The 19,710-nt window shown below is 39.2% G+C and overlaps 1 protein-coding gene across 22 annotated transcripts in view; it reads right to left on the reverse strand.

The window, feature by feature from the left end:
- PAM (peptidylglycine alpha-amidating monooxygenase) overlaps positions 1–19,710 on the reverse strand; it is a 290,016-nt gene that overhangs the window by 212,361 nt on the left and 57,945 nt on the right. For 16 of the 22 annotated variants that reach the window (XM_080677812.1, XM_080677814.1, XM_080677815.1 and 13 more), the window contains exon 2: positions 14,930–15,023. The gene's annotated coding sequence lies outside the window, so the exon portion shown is untranslated. Of the gene's footprint in view, positions 1–6,050; positions 6,266–14,929; positions 15,024–19,710 lie in introns of those variants that run through there. The other 6 variants (XM_080677813.1, XM_080677800.1, XM_080677818.1 and 3 more) reach the window with 4 other exon arrangements.

The raw sequence follows: 19,710 nt of genomic DNA on the forward strand, positions 1-19,710 counted from the left end.
AGTGCACTGTCAGGTACATGAGGTCATTCGATAGTAATTACTAAGATTGCATTTTGATTAAAGACTGACCTTTGCCAGTAAGGAAAACAATGCAGCATGACTCCTGCCATATTCTAATATTCCAACTGGTGAGTCATATTCTTGTGTCACTTTCTCTCCCAGGACTCGGGAAATTTTTGAGCTTAAATTAGTGGAATGTGTGTGTTATTGGGAGGTTTGAATTTATAAACATCTTTTGGTTGTTGAGCTCATTCCCTTAGTTAGGAATATTGAAGGCTGACTGATGGTCTCTAATTGCACACCCCCCCCCCCCCCCCGTACTCGATCATAGAGAAAAAGCATAGATTTTCCAGCATGGCTATGGCTCCAGCCCCAACATAGGCTTAGGATTTTTGTAAAGTCATCTATGACAGATAGTAAGCCCCAGGCCTCGGCATAGTCCTCTCTTACCTTTCCCATCTCCTGAATAGTCCTACAAAGCAGTGGTCACAGCAACTATCCCTCAGAAGATGGCAAGCATCTGCCCACATGCCCTCATACTCTTCAAGGTATTTCTGCTTGATCTTGACCTTTCTTCTCCCTAATTGATCTAAGCCACAGATTTTGCTTGTGGAACAGGTACCCTTTATTTCCATTAATCATCACTCCAATGAAACACAGGATGTAACAATTCAGTATTAAAATGAAAATTCTGCATACAATTTTAAAACCTGTTTAAAGGTGTTTGGTTTCTATTTAATTATATTAGCACTTGAAATGGCTACCTTAGAGACATTAAGAGGGCGGGGGAGGGGGAGGCGGGGGGAATTGGTCCACTTACAGAATCTCATTTCCATATCAGAAACTCGCAGAAATAGGGGCACTCCACAAAACAATTTTCTTCATAATTTCAATAATTGTTTTTTAAAACAATTATTGATTAAAGTCAAATTAAAGCAACAATAAGTTAAAGGAAATCAACTGATTGCAAAGTCAGTGAGGAAATGAGTAGAGCTCTCTCAGTGGTTCTCAGGTTGCAGATCCTCTAGAACGGCCTAGTTCCTTCACTGACTTGCCATTGCTTTACTTCCATTCCAGGAAAATCCCCCTAGAGTCTAGACCTGAAGTCTCTGAGCTAGCTTCCAAAACAGTCAATTAGAAATCGTAAGAGTCTTTGAAGTTTTTGATTTTGAAGTCTCCTTCCATCTTATCAAATACCATTGACCAAATAACATTCAGAACCTCAACACTCTCTTCTCTCCATTAGCTCCTTTATCTCTGATCTCTCTCAAAGATAAACTTTTAAGATAATTTTTAACAAAGTTAAAGGATCAGTAAAGCAACTGAGGCAGTTTAAATTTAAAGATGAAACAGTCTCTTCTATCACAGAGAAAGCAGATGCTTGGTGAAGTTTTTTCTCTCTTGCTCTCTCTCTTTTTTTAAGGAAACAAAGATTTGATCTCTACTCACTCTAATTTACCATAGCTGCAGAAATTTGGTATTAAAATGAAAATTCTGCATACATTTTAAAACCTATTAAAGGTATTTGGTTTCTATTTATTTATATTAGCACTTGAAATGGTAACTTACTATTGATAAATAAAAGAAACTGAACATGGAAGTGAGTTTAATATATGCATAAAGTAAGAAACTCTTTCAACTAAATATACGTTTTTATTTATAGAGATGTTTTCTATAGATGCACAGCTATTTTATCATTTAGCAAATTGTGTAACTAGCAGCTTTAATTTTGACTTCATTGTCAAATAACATTTTCTTTTAATGATAGTATTTTGATTGACAAATAAATCCCATGATGGCATAAAATCAGATTTTGTTTTTACCTAGAATCCTAAGGTGGTTGTAGTCCTTTAGTACCAAAAAGAAACAATCTTAAAATAATTACTTCTTACAAAGGAAGGTGCCTTCCACAAACTCTTGTCTTCTAAGCAAAGGTCCTACAGCACTGTTCAGCTGTCCTCCAGAAAATAATTCTAAAAATAAAAAGGAATACCAGCAGGAAAGCAGCTGGTTTTCCTTCTACCGCCTTTACTTGAGGGAAGCACAGCAAAATGCAATGTTATGCTTCCTGTCCAAAAGTAATATACTAAGGTAGTTCCTCTTCTGCGTCTTTCACCACTAGTGTTTAGCAAAGAAGGTTTAGAACCTACTACTAGGAATAAATTATCTTATACTTAGTGTGGATGGACCCATGTATCATGAAGTGGCTCAAATTTATGGTAAACACAGGATGTGAACAATAAAAAAAACTATTTTTGCAGCTGTTGGCCTCAAGTCTAGCATTACTGATTATGATAATATATTGTGCTTTACTAGGGAACCATGTAGGGCATACCTGCCAGATTCATCACCTGAGTCTTGTGACTCATATGGCTTAAATCCAGATCTGTGAACGACAGTGTTATTCAAAACTCAGGGTTACTAGATCTCACATTTGGGTCTCTAGTGGCCCAGCCATTACCCTTCAGTTTCTAAAGAAACCCAGGCTCATTCACATAGGAGTTAACTAATAGAATTTGTACAATCCCAAATCAGTTTTGTTTAATTAACTTCATCTGATCTCAGTGTCGCACTAAAAATATTAAACTGAGAATAGTGTCACTTTATAAGGCTCACATCTGTACCTCAGAGTTTTGAATGTTTGGGCTGGAGGAACATTTCTTTCTAATCTGATTTTCCTTCATTAACTCTCTTGAGGCATCTTAATATCCTTGGGGAAGATTGCATCCATCTAATTAGGTCAAAATTTCATGGTCGCAGTTGGCAATCACCAGTGTAACCTATAGTTGTCAGTGAAAATATATGACTTGTGAATTTAATATTGGCGGACTCGGCCATACGTTTTGCAATCTTTCTGTGGTGGGCAGAATGATGATCCCCAAAGATGTCTGTGTCCTAATCCCCAAAGCATGTGAATATGTTACTTTCCATAACAGAAATAACTTTGCAGATGTGATTAAAAATTAAAGACTTTAACATGGGAAGATTATTTTGGGTTATCCAGATGGGCCCCATCTAATCACCCCAGTCCTTTAATGTGGAGAACCTTTCCCAGCTGTGCAGAATCAGAGATGGCTGTATAAGGATTTGAGCTGTACTTCCTAGCTGTGAAGATTGGGGGTGGCCATGAGCCAAGGAATGCAGGTGGCCCATAAAAGCTGGAAAAGACAAGAAAATGGATTGTCCCCTAGAGCCTCCAGAAAGAAATGTAGGCCTGCTGACACCTTGATTTTGTAGTTCATTGAGATCTGTGTCCAACTTTTAACCAACAGAGCTCTAAGATAATAAATTTGTATTCCTTACACAACCAAGTTTGCAAGTCATTTGTTATAGCAACAAAAGAAAACTAATACACTTTCCTAGCTATTATACTGTTTTAATCACTTCTTTTGTGGGAGAAGTTGCCTAGGAAAAAAGTACTCAACTCCAACTAGTAAGAGTACTGCCATTCAAATGAAAAACCTTCCTGTGAGTATGGGCTTCCAGGTCCCAGCCCTGGCTCTGCCATTAAAAGAAAATAGAAACTGGGCAAAGTGCCCAGTCCGTATGGCTCAGTGGTTGAGCATCGGCCCATGAACCAGGAGATCATGGTTCAATTCCTAGTCAGGGCACATGCCTGGGTTGTGGGCTCAATCCCCAGTTGGGGGTGTGGAGGAGGCAGCCAATCAATGTTTCTCTCTCATCGATGTTTCTATCTCTCTATCCCTCTCTTTCCTCTCTCTAAAATCAATAAAATATACTTTAAAAAAACAAACTGGGCAAAGCACATAACCAATTTCTCACAGCTTGAGTTTCTCTCCTATCATTGGACAAAATGTTTATTTCCAGGTCCATATGTTCCCATTCAGCTTCCTCTAATGCTTTTGGGTGCTGGTTTGTTTTAACTTATCATCTGCAGAGAGTCAAAGTGATCCTTTTTCTGTCGTATTTATATTTCTTCGTCTCATGCTTTACCAAGTCTACAGACCTGGCATTTTACATTTCAGCAGGAATAAGTTTAAATATCTATAAAAGTTAAAACGTTCTTATTATGATATAAAAATAAAATAAAAATGCTGCTAAACCAGTTTTTAGAACCACCCTGCCTAAAACTGCTTGGAAGCATTTCCTGACTAAAGCATGAAGAAAACCGTCATCTCTATAGAGCACTCGATATAAAATGCTACTTGTATCTTTCACGTTGGTAGGAGGATACTTGCATGGCTATCTTAAGGGTTCAAAGCTGCATAAGTATTTTTTTATTGTAGAGTTAGCTACTTAGATTAAATTATATCACCAAAAACATTAATACAACAAAGAGCAAAGCCCTGATATAATATATCCTGAAATGTACTAGTCTTTTTTTCAACATAAACATTCTGAAAGTGTTTCAAAAATATGGAAACAGTTTATACAGATTCAATTTCTTTACTATTTGATCCACCATGACCTAAATTAGGTAGTATCCTAAGTTATCTCTACTTTTTAGGAATTTGTTTTAATACCAATTAACTGGCAAATTTTCAAACACAAAAACAGGATTAAGTCTGAATTTAGAAAAGAAATTAAAAGTCAAAGCATTTTAGCATGCTTTCAGAGTAGAAAGGAATTCACTAAATACCCATTTATGATATTTAAGATAAGAGAGATATCCTCACATACAAGCAACTAAATTTAAATTTTTAACCTATTTTTGCACTCTCACAGCTGTATTTCTCAGTGATTCTTTTTAACAAGGGGAATGAAGAGGATAACCAGTCCACTAATACAATCCCACACAAAAAGCAAAGGAAAGTTAGACAGCAGGGGATATTCCGGAAGACTCCAAAAATAAAATGCCCGTTTCAATCAATGTCCCTCTAGAAATGGACAACCTAAACTGTTTACCAACATCTCAAAAAAAGGCTGTCTCTCTCCAACACAGAATAAAGGTGAAGTACATAAAGACATGAGAGAGCTCTGCACCCCATCCACGCCATTCCCATTATTTTTTTTTTTCTTGCAAGGCTATCCGTTGATTAATTAGAAACTGCCTTTACCTACCTCCTCCATGTAAACACAGTATTACATTCTTCGAAGGATATACTGAATAGTCCCCTGGGGATGAAGAAGGAGGAATCATGCATGACTAACATATGAACAGAACTCTCAGAATGGAGGGATTCAGAAGCTGGCAGGAAGAAACCGTCTCTGTGCCTCACTCATTGTCTGTTTCTGAGGCATACTGAGTGAAACAACTGAAACAGAGGACGAACTTTTCAAGGGGAATATTTATCCATGGCTCTTCTATCTGAGTGTTACATAAGTGATTCTACAGCATTCTTCCCATAAAGCTGAACAGAGCTGGTTTATCCTTAAGAAGCCTTGCTATATTGTATGGAAAACTTTCATGAAGCACTAATTTCATTTATCACAAGATAGGGGCATTAGTTCCGTTATCAAGTTGTGAGATATTTCACAAACATTAAAAGTATAAAGTAAGTATGCAACCATGGTTATCAATATACTTTCTACTTCATATGTCGCCCCATAACTAAATCTTTGTTCTACAGTGAAAGTTTTAATTTCTCTAACATAAAGATTCACATCCTAACTTGGCCCTTCTTTCTAATAATATCTGCCACTATCATCTTAGACCTTTGAAATGTTAATATTGCTTAAGCTGGATAAAACATATAAAGTATCAACAAAAATATGTAATTCACACACTTGAAATATAGCCACATTTGTGCAGTGACACCTGTCAAAATACTTTAAGAAATTTACATAATTCAAATATTAAAAATTAAAAGCTCAATCGTGTTTGCTATTGCTGCCAACCAGGGAGAGTAGCAGGCATTACATTGTGCATTCAGTTATTTTTATGTCTGTCCCACGTGTGCAAGTGCACACACACACACACACACACAAAGTATAAACTGTGACTATTCTATAAAATTGGCTTGAAATGCTCCAAAACATTATGATTTCAGGCAGTAGTACATCTTGGAAAGCATGAAACCATTCATACACCTAAAACAGAATAATAGAGGCATTTAGTAATTCTCTGATATGCAAAAGAAGGCACTTACCCTCCATTTCTAGGGACGTCTGAAATCACACTGGAAACCCAGCAACGAGAGAGGGGCTTTATTGCAGGGTGAATCATCCCCACGTAGATGCTCTGAACAACCCCTGTATGCATACTGACATCATCAGGAGAGACTTGGAGGCAGAGGATACTATGGTAACCAAGCAATGTGCTGGGAGACAGAGCCTTTAATTGCTTTAACAACTTCCTGGGGCTGGAGCTACCAGGCTTGGATTTGCTAAGTAGGAAAGGAAGGTTGTCACAGAGCGCTGAGTGTGACACAGAGCAAGGGACACTCAATGAATTCTGAATCTATTCATTGCGATGTGACTTTTTAATGACAAATGTCATTACATGAATCCATTAGCAATATTCCTCTCACAGCTGAAACTCTGATGAAGTCACAGGTCAATAAATAATGCTCACAGGTAGCAACAGTATAAGTATTCATAGATGGTTTTCTCATTTAACAAACATTAATATTATTGTATTTAAAACATCCTTTTCCTTGAGGTTGAATACTTGATTCCCCCTGAAAAGAAAGCTCACATCTGTGCCTTCAGAGGTCAGTGTGCTGATAACAATGAAAACTGATTCTCTCTATTTACTTCTCCAGGAGGCAGCAGCTGCCCGGTCCATTTATCTCCAAGCTCCAGTAAAGCCCTGCCAATACATCACTTATCCAGAAAACACCTCCAGCAAAATGCCTAATTATGACACTCTAGATAAAACCAGAGGAAATCTGCCATCTTACTGCTACACAGTCTTCTTGATTAAGTCTCTTCTGTCACAGCAGAATTACTTCTACTTCTAATAACCCCCAAGCTACACACAATTTAAATCTTCCCTTTGAACTATTTGTCCTGCCCTGCTTCTGTCGCCTACATTCATGGGAATACAACCTCCTCTTAAAAATCCCAGGTTTAAAGTAATTGCTTAAAATAACAATGCTTCAACATCAAACTGAGTCTCTAATGATATGCTTATTTGATCAGATGCAATGCTTTCATAAGTATATAATTTATTACCTGTACAATGCAAACTATTGTTTTCTTCTCCATGAATATTGGATTGACATGTTTTCAAACAATACCATGGTCTAACTTTTCTACTGCAAATACTGTAATTGTAAAGATAAGCAAGTAACTTGGCAGATCCTCTTTAAGATAGTCATAACAATAAAATATGAAGGCTGTCATTCGGTACTGTATACTTAGATCTAAGCTATTTCAAAGAAACTATTATTATTTCTACTTCAATTTAGATGAAGCTAAGCCTGCCTTAATGTTTCCCTTGTGATAAAAAAAAAAAAAGCATACAAGTAAATCGCAATAATATTGCTTACAAAAATAGTCAAATGGAATAAAACAGCCCCACTGTACAATCTGGAAAACTACACAGAATTTAAACCTATTTGAAAATCTGGAGGGAGAATTCTGAAAGAATAGTAAAGTCTGCCCTCACAAAACCCACAATAATTTGGTTTCCCTTAACTTAGGTAAAGTGAAAAAGCTTTACAACAAAAACGGAACTACTCCTCTATCTACTCACATGATTTTCCTGAGACCCTGATTTTGAGAAGCAAAACATGCAAATTTTATCATATTTAAGTGAAAATTATACATATACAAAATTTGCCATGATACAAGTGAAAATACTCTATACACACACACATATATATACATCATATATATGACTCAACTTTTAAAATAAATATATTTGTTTATTTAAATCTGTATTGAAAAAATGTCTAGAAGATACACACCCAATTGCTAGGGGTATTTACTTCTTTTTTTTTTTTAAATAAATCTTTATTCAGATTATTACAATTATTTCTCCTTTTTCCCCCCATAGCTCCCCTCCACCCAGTTCCCACCCCACCTTCTGACCTTACCTCCCCCGCACTGTCCTCATCCATAGGTGTATGATTTTTGTCCAGTCTCTTCATGAACCCTCCCATACCCCTTTCCCCCTGAGAATTATCAGTCCACTCCCTTTATATGCCCCTGATTCTGTTATATTCATCAGATTATTCTGTTCCTCAGGTTTTTAATTCACTTGATTTTTAGGTTCACTTGTTGATAGATATGTATTTGTTGTTCATAATTTTTCTCTTTACTTTTTTCTTCTTCCTCTTCTTTAAGAATACCTTTCAGCATTTCATATAATACTGGTTTGGTGGTGATGAACTCCTTCAGCTTTTTCTTATCTGTGAAGCTCTTTATCTGCCCTTCAATTCTGAATGATAGCTTTGCTGGGTAGAGTAATCTTGGTTGTAGGTTCTTGCTATTCATCACATTGAAAATTTCTTGCCACTCCCGTCTGGCCTGCATAGTTTCTGTTGAGAAGTCAGCTGACAGTCGTATGGGTGCTCCCTTGTAGGTAACTAACTGTTTTTCTCTTGCTGCTTTTAATATTCTCTCTTTGTCTTTTGCTCTTGACATTTTGATTATGATGTGTCTTGGTGTGGTCCTCTTTGGATTCCTTTTGTTTGGGGTTCTGTGCGCTTCCTGGACTTGTAAGTCTATTTCTTTCACCAGGTGGGGGAAGTTTTCTGTCATTATTTCTTCGAATAGGTTTTCAGTATCTTGCTCTCTCTCTTCTTCTGGCACCCCCATAATTCTGATGTTGGTACGCTTGAAGTTGTCCCAGAGTCTTCTTACATTATCTTCAACTTTTTGGATTTTTTTTTTGCTTTTTGCTTTTTGCTTTTTCGGTTGAGTTTTTTTTGCTTCTTTGTATTTCAATTCTTTGACTTGATTTTTGTGTTCCTCTTGTCTGTTTTTGGGTCTCTGTATAATATTTTTTATTTCAGTCAGTGTATGCTTAAATTCTAGTTGGTCCTTTTTCATATCTTCGAGGGTCTTGTTATATTTATCGGCCTTTTCTAGGATATTCTTAAAAAGCCTTATAACCGTGGTTTTGAATTCTATATCCAGTCGTTTGTTTTCCTCCATTTCTTTCGTTTGTGATCTGATTCTTTGACGCCGCATTTTCACTGCTTCCCTGAGTTGGTAAGGTAGATTTGTGTGCTAGGTTTACAATATGGCCCAGTGGGTCGGCCTCCCCAGTTAACCTGAGGTGGACACTCTTGGTGCACCCCTTTGTGGACTGTGTGTACAGCCTTGTTGCAATTAGGTCTTTATTGTTGTTGGTATCACTGGGAAGAATTGACCTCCAGGCCAGTTGGCTGTAAGGATCAGCTGTGTTTATGCTGGGAGAAGTTCGGTGCTGGAGACAGCCTTATAGGATTAGACTTGCCAAATTGCAATAGCCTCTGTGCTCAGCTTGGATGGGGTGGAGTCTCAGTCTTGGCTTCCCGTCAGCCTTGCCCTTGCGCGCACAATCGCGCCTTCAGACCTCTGCCTTCCCGGCTCCCGAGTCTCCGCCCGAGAGTCCAGACTCCCTCCACAAGAGCGTGGGTCCCCAGGGGCTCGCCTGGAACTGGGGTTCAGTGCAGTCAGAACTGGGGCTCAGTGCAGTCAGGAGCCTCTGACTCCCTTCCACTAGGGAAAGCCTGTGGCAACCTCCGCTGCCTTTGTGCGCACTGGCATGCGCGCGCCTTCAGACTTCTGCCTTCCCCGGCTCCAGAGTCTCCGCCCGAGAGTCCAGACTCCCCCCGTAAGAGCGTGGGTCCCCAGGGGCTCGCCCGGAACTGGGGTTCAGTGCAGTCAGAACTGAGGTTCAGTGCAGTCGGGGGCTTCCTTCCCCCTTCCGCCAGAGAAAGTCAGCCAGGCTCTCAGCCGCCCTTCCTCTCTGTGCACACAAAGACCCTTTGCTGTACCTCCAATTCTCTGTGAGCTTTTCTCTTTCCTTCTAGTTGTAGAATTTTCACTCAGCCAGCTTTCCTGTGGTTCTGGATGGTGTCTGTTCTGTCTTTTAGTTGTAGTTTTGAAATTGTTGTGCGAGGCAGCAGTTTAGGTGTTTACCTATGCTGCCATCTTGGTTTCTCTTCGGGGTATTTACTTCTGGCAGTTTCAATAAAAAATTGAGAGAGTCCTCCAATTTTTATGTTGTATATTTTAAAACTTTTAAGTTTTTTTTTTAACCACTGGATATGAATCACTATTTAATTTGAAAAATGGAAATTCATTTCAATGTGTTCTAAACTTGCAATCATGGTTTACCTTCTCTCAGAGAAGAATAAGGACTAGATCCTAACATACTAGCCAGACTATTTCAAGGTGTCTCAGACAACTTACTAGGAAGATGATCCACCTGTCTAAACAGAATTAAGATGGGTAAAGCAAACAAAGGTTATCTATATAACATACACCAAAAAGAGACAGGTGTATCGACTTTTTCAGAGATGGGTGGTCATAAAGAAACAGTCCAACAATAAAGCTGGTTTGTTAGCTTTTCTTTTAAAGGTACTGATTTAAGAAGAACCTGCCCCCAAATAAGACCATACCAAGAGGCCTCTGACCACTACAAAAGCTGAAGGGAATAGGAAAGATCACCAGCAGGAGTAGAAATCAAGTGTCAGTGAGACAAATGGCCCCAGGTGGCCAGACTAAGTGTCCAGTTAAAGAGGCTTGCTTCAGAAAAAACAAGGACCTAATTTCCCCCATATCCATTTCCTAATTCTCAGCTTCCTTTTGTTTTTATTCTCTCTTCATCTACAAAAACAGCTCACTATGTCATGTTCTCATCAGTATTCTATTTCCTCTTCACACTCCAACTAAATTTTCTGATCAGCGCCACCTCACCACCTTCTCAGAGATCATAAACTCTTTCTTAGGTGGGTAACTTCTTACAAAAGTCACCACCTCCTTTCCTTGGATTCCTAAGGACAGCACAGAGAGGCTTTGTGAAGTGCATACCCACATTAGGCCACTCACAGCACCGCACTGGGAGCAGGCACAAAATCTACCCAGTAACAGCACTAGCTCCACCAAGCCCTGACATATTTCCCCTGGATAACTGTATACCCCCTGTATCTGTCCTAAACTTCAGAAAATCTACCTATTTCCCAGTGGATCCCAAGGCTTCAATGACATCTAAATAATATTATAATTTCTCAAACTGAAAGAAAACAAAAGCTAGAAGGTGGAAATATTTTTTCATGGGGAAAAAAAATAGCATATTTCCCAAAGAAATACCCCTTGACTGTCAAGGTATTATAAATCTCATCAACTCCCATGCAACTACCTTAATCCTTAAATTGAAACTTGGGCTTCACAAAGGTCCTGAGCTTAACTTGTTTCTTAAACAGAAGTGAAATCATGTTGGCAAGTGCCAATTCAGAAGCAAATGGGGATTAAAGTGCTACCTCTGAGGGGTTATTTGGCCAGGATTTCTAAAGCCTTGACCAGTCAGTGGCCAGCCTGCCTCCTCTCCCAAATCACCTTTCTGATGATAAGGCAAAACAGCCTTCATCCTAAGCTAGTTTGCCTCATAATTTATGTTGAACTTCCTTCTAGTCCAGATGAGCAGCATTTTTGGCTCCTCTGGTCTTGATACATGTTTCCTAATTCCAGTGAAGCATGTAAGTACTGAAAAAAACCAGTGGTATATGGGATTTTATGATTAGCATTTGGGTTTAAATTTGTTAATTAAAACAAATGCATATTAATTTGATGAAAAAGTATCACAGAACTTCCAATGGCAAAAAGTTCTAACTCTCCATCACCCTTAAACCCAGTCTGTGGCCAAATTTCACTGATCTGTCCCCTCTTTGTTCCAGTCCCAGGCTGTCCCCTCCAGCTTAGATCTGCTCCAGTCATCTCATGAAGCTCTGGTCTCCTGACTGCAGTGCCTCGCTCCTTTAATCATTCTATATATCACTTTGTCCTTGACGAACTTCACAACCATTGCCCTACCAGATTACTACGAAACTCCCAAGTCCCCAGAGGCTCCCCCTGTGGTCACTGAGTCAAGTGCAGATTTCACAGCTTCAACAGAAGCCCATCTTTGTCACTGGGCACCTTGAGCTACAGCCAATGAGACAATCTGATGCACAAATATGTCTCTGCATTTTCCCTCCCCCAGGCCTTTGCTCTAACTGCTTCCTCCTCCTGTAATCCCACACATACCTAATCATTCTTCCCATCACATTCCTTCTGTCTCTCCTTCCCACCAATCTAAACCCTACCAATGCTTTAAGACCCATCTCTTCCATCAGGAATGGATTCCTCCTCGGAAATTCCAGTGTTCTCTACCTTACAAATTGCATTTGAAACATTCTATTGCCTGTTTATAATCATGCATCTTATCTTCCTACTCATTTTAACCTTTTGAGAAGTAGAGACAAAGTCTATATTTCCTTCTTATTCTCCATACAGCACCATACCTTACATTTGGCATTCACTTTGATAAATACTTATTGAATAAATGAACAAAAATGTTTTACAAAGTATTTTAGATTATATTATTTCACTTGGTCTTCGAAACAACTTAATGTGGTTGAAATGAAAAGAAACAGGCTCAAAACAATGTTGTAATTGCATTTGTGTCCCATAGCTTTTAGGTTCCCTGATTCCCCTAGACATCTAGTGCTAATGGCAGCTAGAACGGAGGTGCCCTCATATTCCCTTACAGTGAATCCACTAAAGAATTAAAGCCAAAATTGCCTTAATTCTTTCTCTCTTACCATTGACCCATGGCATACTCATTCACCATAACATTTTCAAGTCAACTGACAAGGCTTGGGAGGAATACCTGTCGTTGCTCTTTTCTCTTCCCTGTATCTAGCTAATGATATCCTAGAGAGGCTGCCTCCTCGGCTCCCACCCACCTTCTCAGAGTAACTAATACTCTGGGCAAATCCCTAACTTTTCTAAATGCCAATTCCTAATTTTCAAAAAGAGAAGAACAATACCTATTATAGTTATGAAGACAAAGATAATGCATGAAGTACTGGCACATCACAAGCCCTTAAAACAGTAATTAAATTTAATGATAGTGAACAAAACCAGAGAATGGGATTATACCACCTTCCCAAAAGGCTTCCTCTGTATTCTGGAAGAATGTGGTAATTGGGTAATGAAGAAGCAGAAGTTGGCCAAGCAAGGGCCTTTAAGAACTTGAATAACTGTGTGTGTGTGTGTGGAGGGGGGGGGGGGGGTGGGGGGGGAGGAGTAGATTTTTTTTTTGCTGTTTAAAATGAGGGTGTTGGTCCTTTCCAGTTTAACATTTCTATGTGCTGTGAAGCACCTAGTAGCAATTTTCTAAATTTCTCCCACACAAATATTTGCCCTCTTCTGCAACCAAGCCCAGCAGAGTGACCAACGTGTGGGTACTTCACTCAGTTCAGACTGTAATGACTGAAATTATTCAAAGTTTTATCCTTAATTTTAATTTTGCTTTCATTTAAGAATCCAGGACTAGATTATTCTTATACTACTCGGAACTCACCCACAAGTCAATTAACTTTGATGTTTTCCCAAAACTAAACATGGATTATAAAGCCTTCAATGTTTTTAATCTAAAAGTCAAAGGTATTATAGATGATAGCTTACTCTAATGCCAAAAACTTATTTCAACATTTCATGATTCTAATTTTGATTACAATTCCCAGAGGAAGTGCTGGATTAAGTTCTAATATACTTTTCTAAAGAAGCCAGTTTTAGATAAGTTCCCATTTTAGTCTCTCAATTAGTGCAACTTTAAAATACCTTTTCCCTAGGACACAAAGAAAGAACTTGGAGTGAAATGTAGAGCATTTGTGTGAATCTAAGCATAGATATTGTTTTCATGAGATAAAAGGAAGCATAAAAAGGGTTAAAGACGCTGCCGGCAGTCTGAGAGGACCAACAGAGCCGAAAGGGTCTGCTGACAGCAGGATGTGGGTTATAATGCTTCTGAATGAAATCCTTTTGTGCAAGGGCATTGCAAAGGGCATCCGTGCAGGACTGTGTGTGTCTGGATTTAAATTAATCAAGTCAGTTCCACAATGCTATGATTCCTTCTCTTTAACTGGTTAAGGCAGGCTTACCGGCAGTTCCCAAATGATGTCAATAGCTTTTCAAAGGTCAAATGCAATGAAGCACACCAAATGTCCTGGAGTAAAAAGTGCCAATAACTTCTCCCTCTATAATCTGCTGGGTGTGGCTTATTATGGGGATGATTATCCCATTTTAATCAACTGCCCTGGTTTTCTTCTTTTCATTTCCCCCCAAAAGTTAACACATATTTATACATTTTATGATACACATGACAAACTGTCTGTTTTATTCTGCAGCATGCCTGGCTAAAAACAACATAAATGGTCCCAATGCAGCACTGGGGGTGGGGGATGGGATGGGAAAAGTATGGAGGTAGAAATATTCTAGTCAATAGGGGCCAAGTACAACCAAAGCATCATCTGTGTTATTAACACAAACTCACAAAAGAAAGCTGTAGCTATAATCAATGGTAATGTCAAGTAACAAATGCTCAGAAAACAGCATATATGTAAAAAGGAAGAAACCAAGTCAGGTGGAAAATTTCATTTGGGTTCAAAATCATGAATTCTAGGCCTTTGGGAGCTTCTTTAAAACCCAGTGTTTGTTTTTCCCAGGCAGTGAGGGTTCAAATGCATGCTTGTAAAATATTAACCAAGGGTGTCTTGGGCACTGAGTCAAAAGGAAAAAGGAAGGAGATAAGTCAAGTGAACTAGAGTATGAAGTAATCAGGACCAGCTCTTGTCTGACAATGCAAGACAAACAATAATTGCCAGCCCAGGGACTCAATAAAAGTTCCAAGCACTCAACACAGCCCCCCGCCCTCCTATCAATGTCCCTGATCTTCAACTGCATTGTTGCACAGGTTTTCAGAGCCCAGCATTGGGTCTACATCTCAACTCTGCCACTTCCAATGCCCATGATCTTGGACAAGCTACTATACTTCTCTGGGCCTCACTTTGGTCACCTATAAAAATATGGAAATAAATAATCATACCTCTGAAGATTGGCAAGCCATGCACAGTTTCAGGTCTTTGGAGTACAGTGTTGAACAAGCCACACAAGGCCACTGCTCTCAGGGAGCTTGCATTCTGAGTTGGGAGATAAGAAAAGTAAACAATTAAATAAATAACATAATTTTACATATGTGGAAAAGGGTTCTGAAGAAACATATCATAGGATGATAAGATAAGAAACTGACTGGATGGGAGAATGACTTAGGCAGTTGTCAGAGAGAAACCTCAGGAAGGTGAGGGCATGAGTGGGGGGTGGGGGCAAAGGGAGATAAGGACACATGTAATACCTTAATCAATAAAGAAAAAAAATAAAATAAGAAATGACATTTTAATAAGGAAAAGAAGCAAGATGCATAAAATAAAAGACAGAGCCTTCCAGGCATAGAATCAGCAAGAACAAAAGTCGGAGACAGAAATAAACTTAGAATGCTCAAGGAACATAAGAAGTCCAGTGTGGCTGAAGGATAGTGAACAGGGACCAATAAGTTTAGGCACCTGTTAGACAATTAAGTGAGGGAGACAAATGATCAACAAATTCATGAATGGAGGCTGGGTTAGATGATGAAACTGGACATATAAATTTTGGGGTCAGCTACTTAACACAAATCTCTGTAAGGCACCTAGCATAGTACCTGAACACTATGATTATTGATAACTAATCTCTGCATACCCTCTTTTCCAAGTAACTGGGTAGATATTTGCATTATGGAGACTGTTAGCAAAATAGAAAGAGAAAAGACAGGTAGAGTTGCATTACCTCAGGGATAACAAATATGTTTCACACTGACTGCCAATTCTGCAAAATAATAGGAACTTCCTGGAGTTGAGCAGGATTCTAAGTCCAACCAAGACCCTGTGTGATGATCTGTTCCATTATATGCAAAATATATAAATGGTAATAGATTTCCAAGGCTCTGAAATTGGCAGTTTTTGATCACTATAATTTTTTCATATTTAGTAATTATTTCTCATAATAATATGATTAGATTCCATTACTATCCCTATTTTTTTAAATAAATCTTTATTGTTCAGATTATTACAATTGTTCCTTTCTTCCCCCCATAGCTCCCCTCCACCCAGTTCCCACCCCACCCCATGCCCTTACTCGCCCCCCGTCCTCATCCATAGGTGTACGATTTTTATCCAGTCTCTTCCCACATCCCCCACACTCCTTCCCCCCCGAGAATTGTCAGTTCACTCTCTTTCTATGCCCCTGATTCTATTATATTCACCAGTTTATTCTGTTCACCAGATTTTTTATTCACTTGATTTTTAGATTCACTTGTTGATAGATATGTATTTGTTGTTCATAATTTTTATCTTTACCTTTTTCTTCTTCTTCCTCTTCTTAAAGAATACCTTTCAGCATTTCATATAATACCAGTTTGGTGGTGATGAACTCCTTTAGCTTTTTCTTATCTGTGAAGCTCTTTATCTGACCTTCAATTCTAAATGACAGCTTTGCTCAGTAGAGTAATCTTGGTTGTAGGTTCTTGCTATTCACCACTTTGAATATTTTTTGCCACTCCCATCTGGCATGCATAGTTTCTGTTGAGAAATCAGCTAACAATCATATGGGTATTCCCTTGTAGGTAACTAACTGTTTTTCTCTTGCTGCTTTTAATATTCTCTGTCTTTTGCTCTTGGCATTTTAATTATGATGTGTCTTGGTGTGGTCCTCTTTGGATTCCTTTTGTTTGGGGTTCTCTGCACTTTGTGGACTTGTAAGTCTATTTCTTTCACCAGTGGGGGAAGTTTTCTGTCATTATTTCTTCCAATAAGTTTTCAGTATCTTGCTCTCTTTCTTCTTCTGGCACCCCCATAATTCTGATGTTGGTATTCTTGAGGTTGTCCCAGAGTCTCCTGACACTATCTTCATACTTTTGGATTCTTTTTTCTTTTTGCTTTTCCGGTTGGGTGTTTTTTGCTTCTTTGTATTTCAGAACTTTGACTTGATTCTTGCGATCCTCTAGTCTGCTGTTGGATCTCTGTATATTATTTTTTATTTCAGTCAGTGTATGCTTAATTTCTAGTTGGTCCTTTTTCATATCCTCGAGGGTCTCACTAAATTTATCAGCCTTTTCTAGAAAATTCTTGAAAAACCTTATAACCGTGGTTTTGAACTCTATATCCAGTCATTTGCTTTCCTCCATTTCTTTCATTTGTGACCTGTTTCTTTGTCTCCGCATTTTGGCTGCTTCCCTGAGTTGACAGAGTGGCTTTGTGTACTAGGTGTCCTATAGGGCCCAGTGGCTCAGCCTCCCCAGTTACCTGAGGTAGACACTCTTGGTGCACTCCTTTGTGGGCTGTGTGCACAGTCTTGTTATAGTTAAGCCTTGATTGTTGTTGGTATCACTGGGAGGAATTGACCTCTAGGCCAATTGGCTGTGAGGATCAGCTGTGTCTACGCTGGGAGAACTTCTGTGCTGGAGACACCCTTATGAGACAAGACTTGCTTCAGTGGGGCTTTGGTGCTCACTGAGTCTGCCCCCTGAGTGTGTCCCTTATGGATCTGAGGAGTTGTAATCTGGATGGTCCTACTCTAACCCCTGGGTACACTGGCTCTTGGATCTCCAAGGAGGTGCTAATTTATCCTCTGCCTGAGGCCACCTAGCAGGAGCTTCGGAGAGATCTGCAGATTCCTCTTCTTTGTTTGGGTTTTGGAGATGCCCAGATGATGCCCAGCTGTGAAGAAATGCAAGCTGCAACAGGACCTTGGGTCTTCTTTTGGATGTTCTGGGTCTCACTGACTCAGCTGCAGTTTGTTAGGTAAGTTTAGAATTCAAAGGACCAGGCCATTCATATGCAAAAGTTTCTGCACTCAGCTTGGATGGGGTGGAGTCTCAGGGTGGAGCAAACAGCAATGGCTTCCTGACAGCCCTGCCCTAAGAGGCCCCTGGGTCTCAGTGTCCCATGGTAATCGCTGCAAGAACCTCTGAGAGAAAGCCGCCCTCAAGTTTGGCCCACTGCCAGACAGTCCAGTTTCTCCCATATGAGTCTGGATCCCCAGAGTCTTGCCCAGAAATAGAATTCAGAGCAGTCGGGGGCTTTTGTCTCCCTCCCGATTTACAAAGCCAGCTGCGTACTCAGTTGCCAGCCCTCTCCGCGCATGCGCCTCCGTACCTCTGCAATTCCGCAGCTCCTCTGATTCTCAGTGTGCTTTTCTCTTTCCTTCTAGTTGTAGAATTTCCACTCAGCCAGCCTTCCTGTGGTTCTGGATGATGTCTGTTTTGTCTTTTAGTTGTAGTTTTGAAATTATTGGGCGAGGCAGCAGTTTAGGTGTTCACCTATGCCGCCATCTTGGTTTCTCCCCCACTATCCCTATTTTCTAATTAAGAAATATGAGGCTCAGAGAAAATAATTCATATGCCCAAAGTGACCAGCCTTCAAACAGTTAAAATATGGTATCTCTAACTCTTTTTTTTTTTAATATACTTTATTGATTTTTTACAGAGAGGAAGGGAGAAGGATAGAGAGTTAGAAACATTGATGAGAAAGAAACATCGACCAGCTGCCTCCTGCACACCTCCTATTGGGGATGTGCCTGCAACCAAGGTACATGCCCTTGACTGGAATCGAACCCAGGACCTTTCAGTCCGCAGGCCAATGATCTATCCACTGAGCCAAACTGTCTAGGGCTGGTATTTCTAACTCTTGATTATCATGACCTTACCCACTGTGATTTGTACATGCACATTTGCTAAATTAGCCCCTTATTTGTATTCCTCTAACTGTACTTTAAGAGTCTTTCCAGCTGAGCCTAGTTGGAGCCTAGTATCTGGTTCCAGTATGGATTGTCTTATACAATCATCAGTCTCATTCTGACATATTCTCTGGTTTCTAAATTTACATGTTACCTTCTGAAGAAAGCACCCAGGCACAATTATTTTCTGTGTTGATGATAATGGAAAACATCCTAATTTTTAAAATGCCAAATCCTATTTGATGTAGAGATTAGGTAATCTTTAAGCAGGATGACTTAATTTTAGCAACTGTCAGAATTGTTTTAGCAATCACCTACATATTCATCCTACCTTATTCTTCAACAGATAGATTCTCATAGACCTACATTTAAAAACACAAACATACACACTTTGTTAAATTAAGTTACTGCCACTGCTATTATTGCTACCTTACCCACAAAATAGCAGATTCATACACTTTGGCTAAAGAATAGGAATTCAGTCCTAAGGAATAAGAATTCTAAGGATTGTAGGGCAATGAGAAGTAAAAATCCTGTACAGATTACAGACTAACCACAACATAGGCATCAAGGGTAAACTGTATTTAACCCTGAATTGCCTTGTCCTTTCTCTCCACCCTATGCTGTTTTTTTTCCACCTATTTTCTGTGAGAGGGCTTCATAACGGGAGGGGGGGCGGGGGGGGAAGTATGCTATATAATACATTGATTTGATTCCAGCAAACTAACCAGAATTTGAATTTTTATTAGCAAGAGCCATATGCAAAAGCAATAATACACTATACTTATCAGAGTGGTTAGTTTTATTCATGAACCCATGCTGAGTTAAAAAAAGAAAAATGACAAAAAAAAAAACTAACTTCAAAGCATTGCTGAGAGATGATTAACTCTTTAGCCACAAATGAGAGTCACACACTCCTTTGATGTGTGAGAATTTTCAGTGCCTAAATTTAAAGAAAGGATATCTACAATACAAGTTTAACCATTTTAAAAAATCGAATGATACACTTCTTTTGCATCTAGAAAACCAGTAATTACCTGAGGGAATAAACAAAATTGG

This window comes from Plecotus auritus (assembly GCF_963455305.1).
Source record: "Plecotus auritus genome assembly, chromosome: 7".
NCBI classification, from domain to species: Eukaryota; Metazoa; Chordata; class Mammalia; order Chiroptera; family Vespertilionidae; genus Plecotus; species Plecotus auritus.